Raw genomic sequence first — 10159 nt, 5'->3', positions numbered from 1 at the left:
CATTTTGTTCTCTGTAGGTAGCCCTAGAGATGGGAAATGAAAGTTGTGACTTTTCACCTTTTCAATTGCTACTTCAGAGCTCCCTTGGCCAGTGAAAAATAAATGGGGGTACAATATAGGTACTATTTCTTGATTGAATTGGTGGTCTCAGTGCTATAATCATTTCACAGAATTCATAAATAATATTTTTGTGGCAAACTCAGAAGGAAGACATATAGAGACTGTCTGCTGGGTTAATTCTTACTCTGACTCATCTTTTTGTCTCTAAAATGCTGCCTCAATTTCTCCAAGTGTACAATGAAAATAATAAATCAAACCCCACTGACGGCATTGTCTTGAAAATAAACTTGGTTTTGTGAAGGTTTTTACAGTTGACAAATGCTGAGAATTATTATTAGATATTATTGTCCTAACAAACTGACAAGATGATGTTTATGCTGACAAAATGTACAAAGAACCCATTGTTCATGCAATATCTCTCCTGTGGCTGAACAGACTGCTTCACTGTCATCTGGCACCTTTTAGGCATACTAAATTTTTTGCTGAAAATTCAGATAGATCTTTAGGACCATTGGTCAGGATGCCTCTGCAAACTTTTAAAATATGTTTCTCAGTAACACGATCCCACCTATACCCACCATCTGAAATTTAGATGAGTTGAGTCACTAGAGGTTAGACCTTCCGCAAGGGAGAAGGGGAAGGGGTATTGTCTCCAGGAGAGCCATAGTAAGTCTCTAGAAGCAGTGCTTCCACATGTTTCCTATTATGTCAGTTAATTGCTCAAACTAGCTGGATGACACCTAGGAAGTCATAAAGAGCCAGACCCTTGACGGTAAGCGGTAGGGTTTTAACTTTCCTGTTTTAGAATTACGGCTGTAGACGCTAGAGGAGAGTCCTATGTTCTCCTACTTTTAAATTTTTGCCTAAGACAAGCAAGGAACTCAATGTATTCTATCTGAGGGAGCTCAGAATCCTGTGCCTTCTCAGGAATCTTATTCAAACCAAAACTTCCATGTGAAAGATATATACATCCAAGTAGTCACCCAATGTTGGTGGATTGATTGAAGTCACTTTTAAAAGAGAAACAGAGGAGGTGGAGGAGGGTTCAGGAAATGTATCCTGAGGCAAATATTCAGCTATGCATCTACTTTAAAAATCAAAGTCATAGAGACTATTTATTGTAACTCTTGCTGAAATGAAGAAGAAAACAACAGGAAAGAGCCTTAATGATGGAAAGAAAGCAAGCTTTCTAAAGAGCTCTGTGGAATAAAGAGCACCATAAAGTTAAGTTCATGAACTTGTTGCAACAATGCTGCTAAGTTTTTTGTTGTTTTTTTTTTTTGATATCAGAGGAATTATTCATTATGAATGTGTACCAACTGGACAAACAGTTAACCAAGTCTACTCTTTGGAAGTGCTGAAAAGGCTGTATGAAAAAGTGACGTGACTTGAACTTTTTGCCAACAATTCATGGCTCTTGCATCACAACAACAAACCAGCTCACATGGCACTGTCTCTGAGGGAGTTTTTAGCCAGTAAACAAATAACTGGATTGGAACACCCTCCTTACTCATTTGATCTGGTCCCCAATGACTTATTTCTTTACCTGAAGATAAAGGAAATAGTGAAAGGAAGACATTTTGATGACATTCAATACATCAAGAGTAATACGACAGCTCTGATGGCCATTCTATAAAAAGAGTTCCAAAATTGCTTTGAAGGGTGGACTAGGTGCTGGTGTTGGTGCATAGCTTCCCAAGGGGAGTACTTTGAAGGTGACCGTAGTGATATTCAGCAACGAGATAGTTAGCACTTTTTCTAGAATGAGTTCATGAACTTAATTGTCCAACCCCTATATAAACTCATATAATCCTCTCACAATAGTCCTGAGGTAGGTTTTGCAGATGAGAAAACTGAGGTACCTCGAGGTTAAATCATTTACTCAAGGTCACATAGCTAATGATTGGTAAAACCAAGATTTAAACATAGCAGTTAAGTTCCAGAGACCATGCTGTGAACTACCAAAATATACTCCCTCTCTTCCTTTGAAAATAATTAAAGGTACATGCAAAAAAATATGTACATGAATGTTCATCATTTTCTTTATAATGGTGAAAACTATAACAACTTCAAAATTGAAAAGTAGAAATTGTTAGATAATTTAGGGGCTATCTACCCACCCATCCACTGTGGAAAAACAGCACCTTTTAAAAATGCTGCTGTTGAGTTAGGGCTGGCAAACTTTTCTGCCCAGGCCAGATAGTAGCTACTTTAGGCCTTGCCAGCCACGGTCTCTGTCAGAGCACTCAAGTCCTCTGTTGTAGCACAAAAGCAGCCCTAGACAGTATGTAAATGAATGAATGTGGTTGTACAAAAACAGGGAGTGGGATGGCTTTACCCTGCAGGCCATAGTTTGCTTACCCCTGCTGAAGAGCAACACGTTACAATTTTGATATGAACTGTTCGTGATATGATAAGTGAAAAAAGTTGGTAAAATTTTTTTTTTAAATGTGTATCTATGTATTTAAAGTTTAAATACCAATGATTTTGGAACTAGATAGAAGTGTGTGACAGATACGTCTGTTTGGCTGCCTCAGAGTTGTTAAACTTCCCCTTTGCTGTCTTCTACTCTAGAGGTTGGGAAAGCAGATTGAGGTCTGCCAATTAAGTATGCAAACTCATCCTAGAAAAAGTGCTACATACCTCATTGCTGAATATCACTATGGTCACCTTCAAAGTACTCCCCTTGGGAAGCTATGCACCAATGCCAGCACCTTGTCCACCCTTCAAAGCAATATTGGAACTCTTTTTCTGGAATGGCCATCAGAGCTGTCTTTGTATTACCCTTGATGTCCTGAATGTCATCAAAGTGTCTTCCTTTCAGTATTGCCTTATCATTGGGTAAAGAAAGAAGTCACTGGGGGCCAGATTAGGTGAGTAGGGAGGGTGTTCCAATACAGTTATTTGTTACTGGTTAAAAACTCCCTCACAGACAGTGCTGTGTGAACTGGCTCATTGTCGTGATGCATGAGCCATGAATTGTTGGCGAAAAGTTAAAGTCATCTAACTTTTTCATGCAGCCTTTTCAGCACTTCCAAAGAGTAGACTTGGTTAACTGTTTGTCCAGTTGGTACAAATTCATTATGAATAATTCCTCTGATATCAAAAAAAGGTTAGCAACATTGTTCACGGACTTAATTTTCAGACCTCATACATGCATAATGCTTAGAAAAATGCCTGGCGTGTAGTAAGTGCTACATGTATAGCTATTATTGTTGTTATTATTGCTTTTTGTCATTATTATAATCTGTAATAAGTCCCTAAAAGTGGAATTGCTCAAAGAGTACAGATTTTAAAACTTATATCACACTGCATGCAAATATATTTTTGTAATTTCTGCATAACAGTGAATATTATCTTTTAAAAAAATTGGTCTTTTTTGCCATTTTGATAGGTAAATAATTGAATGAAAATACAATTTTTGTTCTTACGTTTGCTATTTTTTCATTATTGGTGAAATTAATCATTTTCTTATCTATTTGATATTTGAATTTCTTATTTTATTAATTGTATGTTTTTCCCTCTACATTATTTCTAATTAAGTACTTTTTTTGTTGTTGGAAACATTTTTATATATTAAGGACTTCAAATCTTTATTGCCTATATCAAAAAATTTTTGCTCCGTTTTTGTTTTTTGAATTTTCTTTTTGATATTAACAAAAATTTTTTTTTTAAAGTTATGTTCTGAAAGCTACCAATTTTTTTCTGTTATGACTTTGGTCTTTGATTCCTGGTTAGAAAGAATCTTACTATCCTGTGATTCAATATATAGTTACTTGCATTTTCTTGAAAATTTTAATGGTCCCTCTTTTTTAACATTTAAATGTTTAATCCATCTGGAATTCATTCTGGAGTATAGTGAAAAGCAGGGACCTAACTTTATTTTTAATTGAATAGCTAACCTAGTAAAATTTATTAAAAATTCTCGAACTGCTGACAAAAATTATCACCTTCGACATATATTAAAATCTTTTTCATATGTATTTTTAAATTATTTATATTTTTGTAATTAAAACTTTAATAATTTATTCTAGTTATTATAATTTTATAAGTCATTTATATCTGCAAAACTTTTTTTTCTTTACCAATTTTTAAACTTTTTATTTTTAATTAATTATAGTCACCAGAAGTTGCAACAATAGTCCTGAGACAGGACTTTCACTCAATATTTCTTAGGGGTTACATCTTACATAACTATGGTACAATATCAAAACCAGGAAAATGACATTGGTATAATGTGTATATAGAGTTCTATTCCATTTAATCACATGTAGATATCTGTAACCACCACTGCAATCAAATTGCAAAACTAATCTATCACCACAAAGATCTCTCTTCTTCTACCACTTTATAGTTACCCCCAGTTCCCTCCCTCCCCACTATCCTGACCCCTCACCACCATTCTTAACCCCTAACAACCACTTATCTGTTCTTCCTCTCTATAATTTTGGCATTTAGAGAGTGTTATATAAATGAAATTATACAGTATAAATCTTTTGACATTGGCTTTTTTTTCACTCAGCATAATGCCCTCGAGTCTCATCCAAGATGTGTCTATGAATAGTTTGTTCCTTTTTATTGTTGAGTATAGATACACCTCATTTTATTGCACTTTGCTTTATTGTGCTTCACAGGTGTTCTGTTTTTTACAAATAGAAGACCCTTCACCAGCAAAAAGATTACAACTCGCTTTATTGTGATTCTCACCTTATTATGGTGGTCAGGAACTGACCCTGCATTATCCCTGACATATGCCTATAGAATTCCATGATAAAAATGTAGCACACTTTAACCGTTTACCAAATGAGGCACAATTGGGTTGTTTCCAATTTTTGACTATTACATATAAAGCTGCTATAAACAATCATGTACACGATTTCGTGCAGGTATAAGTTTTCATTTCTCTGGGATAAATACTGAGATGTGTGAATTCTGGGTCATATGTTAAGAGTACGTTCATTTTTTAAAAAGCTGCTAAATTATTTTAAGGTGACTATACGATTTTACATTCCCAGTAGCAACGTATGAGAGATCCGGTTTCTCCTCATCATCACCAGCGTTTGATATTGTCACTATTATTTTTTAAATTTCAACTGTTTTAGTAGAAATGATAGCTCATCATGGTCTTAATTTGCGTTTTCTTAATGACTAGTAATGTTGGGCATCTTTCTGTGGGCTTATTTGTCATCCACACATCCGTTTTGGTGAAATGTCTGTTCTTGACTATAGCTCATTTTCTAATTGAATTGTTTTTCGTTTGTTTGTTTACTGTTGAGTTTTAAGAGTTCTTTATATTTTCCAGGTATGAGCCTTTTGTTAGATATGTAATTTACAAATGTTTTCTCCTAGCCATTAGCTTATCTTTTCATCCTTTTAAGGATTGATCCTTCACAGCAAAAGTTTTTAATTTTGATAAGGTCCAACTTACTGATTTTTTTTTCCTGTGTGGATAGTGCATGTGTTAAGATCTCTTCACCAAGTCCAAATCTGTCCCACAGATATTTTTTATGTTTTTGTCTAAACATTTTATAATTTTACATTTTATTTTAAACTCAAATATTTGGGGTTAGTTCTTATTTAAGGTGTGAAGATTTGATCAATCTTCAAACAATCAAGGTTTGTTTATTTATTATGAATATGGACTCATAGGTTCTTACTTTATTCAGTGACTATTTACTCATTTGTATATATTTTTTAATCCAGAAATTATCTTTCTATGACTTTTCTCAAAGGAAATAATTGGTGTTCCATCATTACTTTTTTTAATTTAAAAATGCCTTAGCTCCTTATACCTCCCTTTCTTACATATAAAATTTAGGATATTCTATTTTGCTTTATCAAGATATAATTTACATAGCACAAAATTAATCCACTTTAAATGTGCAATTCAATGTTTTTTAGTATATTTAGAGAGTTGTGCAACTTTTACCACAGTCTTATTTTAGAGCATTTCTATCATCCGCCCAAAAAACCCTATGCCCATTTGCAATCCCCGCTCAATCTCACTTCCAGCCCTAGGCAATCACAAATCTATTTTCTGTCTTTATTTGCCTTTTGCAGATTTTTCATATAAATGGAGTGATAAATTCCAATTTCTGACCTTTTGTGTCAGGTTTCTTTCACTGAGCATAATGTTTTTGAGATCACCCATGTTGTACCACATTTTGGTTATCAATTCACAGATTGATGGGCATTTGAGTTGTTCCCACTTTTTAGCTATTTTGAATAATGCTGCTCTGAACATTTGTGTACAAGAATTATGTGAACCCATATTTTCAAGTCTCTTGAGTGGATCCCTAGAATAATGTTGACATGCTAAAAAGAAAGCCCAGTCCTATTTTTATTGAAATTGCATTATGCTAAGGGAATAATTGGCATCTTTACAATACTGAGTCTTTACATCCAGAAAAATGGTATGTTCCTGCATTTATTCAAGTGTTAGAAACCGACTTCCAATTCTTTTACTTACATCAGCTCTTGGGTTAATGGGGTGCTGCCTAATATTTCTAATTCACTTTTGTACACTTCCCTTTTGGCCACCAATTCATTCACTGTATTGAACATGGAAGTTGTGTCATAGATCTTGCCAGTCACTTTCTTTGGGGTTCAGGATGCTCTAGTGAACAAAACCAAGTAGCTGCTTTCATTGAGCTTACTTTCTAGTTGAATGAGGGGCCAATTTGCTTAAAATCTTAAAATAGCTGAAGAGTGGTAGAGCAGTGACAGTACCTAGTGAGTGAGAATGAGAAATGGAGGAATTAGTGCTCCAGTAGAGGCAAGGGCCATCTTTCCAAACTGGAAGTTCTCTGAGATGCAAATTACCCACCTTTGAGAGACTAGAGTGTACCTAAGGTTCTGCCCGACTCTTCAGGCCCACAGTGCTTGGGAGAGGGGTTCTGACAAAGAATGGATCTGTGCAGTCATTGCTAATTGTAGGACAGGAGGGGAAGATGGAGGAGACACTCCCTCAGAAATAAAATAACCTGCGATAAATCCAATGAGACTTCCATTTCCTATCTCATCAGTCTGTATGATCCTGTAATCCCTATAAATTCCTCCAGTGTAGTATATGTATTACGCAGGCTATTGGCCCATGTGATTGACAGCAAAATTGAAAAATGTTAGTGCATTTGTTTGAAGGGTATGAGAAAGGTCTTATGCAGGAAGAAACACCCCACTCGGAAAATGAGTTTGGGGAGAGAAAAAACATCAAGAGGAGAGTAGATGGTGCTGATGGCTTCTAAGAAGAGAAGGCAAGTGACATCCCTGGGGCCTGATCAGAAGGGAAGGAAAGTCCAGAGAGACTATATAGCGAGGGAGGGACTCTGGCAAAGGAAGAAGAAGAGCTTCGCTCCAGAGGTACAGGGCTACAGGTCCTTGGCATGAACCTCTTACACAGAGTGTGGGTGAAGGAAGGATCCCCTGGAAAACCTCCTAGAAAATTTTGCAAACAACCAGTCTGTCATAAACCTCATACAGAGATACTGTGATGAAACAGTGTTAGAAAATATGTGGAATGAACACTTTGATACAATGCTGGATAGAAATAAAGAGAGGTGTTTGGATTCAATGTGAGCTTATTACCTGATTTATGTAGAGAAATAATTCATGACATGTTTTTTCAAAAGTGGATTGAACCCTTTCTCTGTCTTAAAACAATACAAGCTTCTAGGCACTTGTCCCTCTGAGGATAGTGAGGTCTTGAATACAAATAACTAGGAGAGAAATTCCCCTGGTGATCCTGAACCTTCTGCATGTTCACTAATGATCGGGAGAAGGGAGTAAACAGTACCCTAACTAGTGGTGAGACAAAACAAGGAAAACAAATGAAATTCAACTGTGGAAAAGTGCCAATAATACTTCTGGGGTATTGTCCAGAGAAAGAAGGTACTTAATGAGCTAGACAAACTTGAAAAATAGTGTTGCTGAAAGGCCAGAACAGAGAAAGAATAAGAAAGCAGGTAGGTGTTTGCAGTGTGATCCTGAAGGTCAGTATGTTAAGTGGCAAAAGCAAAAATAATGGTGGAAGACAGAGATTCTTCGTTACCGAACAATCAGAATAGCTAAGGCCATGTTTTAAAAAATTATATTGTTGAAGAATATTGGTGTTCCATAACTAGGTCAAGGTATCCCACTGCCACTGCTCAAATGAACAAGTGTATTCTTTTCCAATTTGTAGGGGTAAAAAATGTTATCAGACAAAGGTTCATAGTTTTAAGGTCTTCTTCCATCAGTATTCCTTAAATATTTTATATTTACTATATGCCTATGTAAGAATCTAATATTAGATGTGTTTGTGATTCAATCCAAACTTATCCATGGATTTATTTTCAGTTCAGTATTTCAAAATGTTCCAAGATGAGCTCTGAGCGAGAGAACCATATGACTTCATTCATATGTGGGATATAAAACTGAAAACAAAGGCACAAGACAAACAAAGAAACAAAAACTCATAGACACAGACAATAGTTTAGTGATTACCAGAAGGAAAGAGAGGGGGTAAGGGAGGTAGAAGAAGGCAAAGGGGGTCAAATACATGGTGATGGAAGAACTGACTTTGGGTGAATACAGAATGTAATAGAAATGTAAATACACAATGCAAATATAGAAAGGCACACTTGAAACGTATGTAATTTTACTAACCATTGTTTCCCCAATAAATTTAATTTTAAAAAGAAGAAGAGCTCTGACATTTTTCAAACATCCCATCTGCTGAAGAAGTTTAAGAATCACTAATCCAAGTGAGGGCAAAGTTCAGAGCAGTTATAAAACCAAAGCCAATAGCTTCTCTATGTTTTGGGACATTGTAATTTTACTGTTTTGTATAAACCAATGTTTCTTATTATACAAGAGAAGTAGAAAAAGGAACCTAATGAACCTTACATAAATGACCTATCCCCAGTTTCCACAGTGAGAATACAAGGCCTCGAAAAATAGGAAGGAATCTTTAAAAGCCATCTAGTACTTTCTTCAAATCACATCATTCAAAACCAACTGTTCAACATTATGCACCATTTAAATAGTACATTAATATGTATTGTGTCCAAGAGGTTATGCAATATGCCCTTGAGATTTTTATGGCTGCAAAAGCAAAAAGGGAATCAAATTATCTAGTTGACTTTCTACATTCTTTAAATAAATAGGACATTTTCAGTCTCTGCCTCACCTGGTGAGGTGGAGCATGACCCAGGAAAAGAGTACAACAATGATCATTTGACTTGGTTTAGAATGCATCTTGCTCAGAGACAGAGATTAGCTGACTTTTTGATGTCTCTACATGCCAGTACAAATGGGCACAGAAAATCAGAGAGCTAGTTCCATTGATGGAGTCCTGGAGCCTTGTAACTTCCATCCCAGTTAGGAAGCATGACTGCTTGCCCTGCCAGACCAACACTCCTAACCTCTGCCTTCAGTTTTAGCAGATGCCTAGAGAAATTCCTTTACCACTTAAAAAGGAAAAGTGCAGATATTCTCTGAGTTGTAGCACTTCTAAAGTAAGCTTTTAAATATACACCCTGAATATGTAAGCTCTTAAAGTGCCTGCTGAAAATTACCATCTTTTCTAATTCTCCTCCCTTGGGTGTGGATTCTCAGTCTTGATGATAATATATTTCTCTCTGTAAATGGGAAAAGACATCATTTCCTTAGCAAAGAAAAAAAGTGGAGCTGTAACATTGATTGATATCCAATTTCCAGAAAGTATAATTTTTCTATCATTTCGTTAATATTAATGTCATCAAAAGCCAGACCTTATAAGTGATTGGGAAGAATTTAAAGGAATTGTGACACACCTTCATTTTGTAAGGTGAATATATTAAGCTCGTATACAATTTGATGTAAATACTCAGAGACCTACCTATTTTTCTGTAGCCAAACCCTGATCCTTGGAGGAGTGTTTTTGAAGAATAAAAACCAGAAATATTTTGAAATAGTATCTCTATTTTCTCTGTATATCATCTTCCAATATACCATACTAATATTTCACCTCTATAAAAAGCTATGTAACCATTTTACTTTGCCCGTCAGAAGTGATTTTGGCATCGTCCTCACTAGAAAAAAATATTTGTAATACTTTTCTGATGTAATGATACTGCAATCT

This window comes from Rhinolophus hipposideros, assembly GCF_964194185.1.
Source record: "Rhinolophus hipposideros genome assembly, chromosome: 17".
Lineage (NCBI taxonomy): Eukaryota > Metazoa > Chordata > Mammalia > Chiroptera > Rhinolophidae > Rhinolophus > Rhinolophus hipposideros.
Note: the sequence above shows the minus strand (reverse complement) of the source record.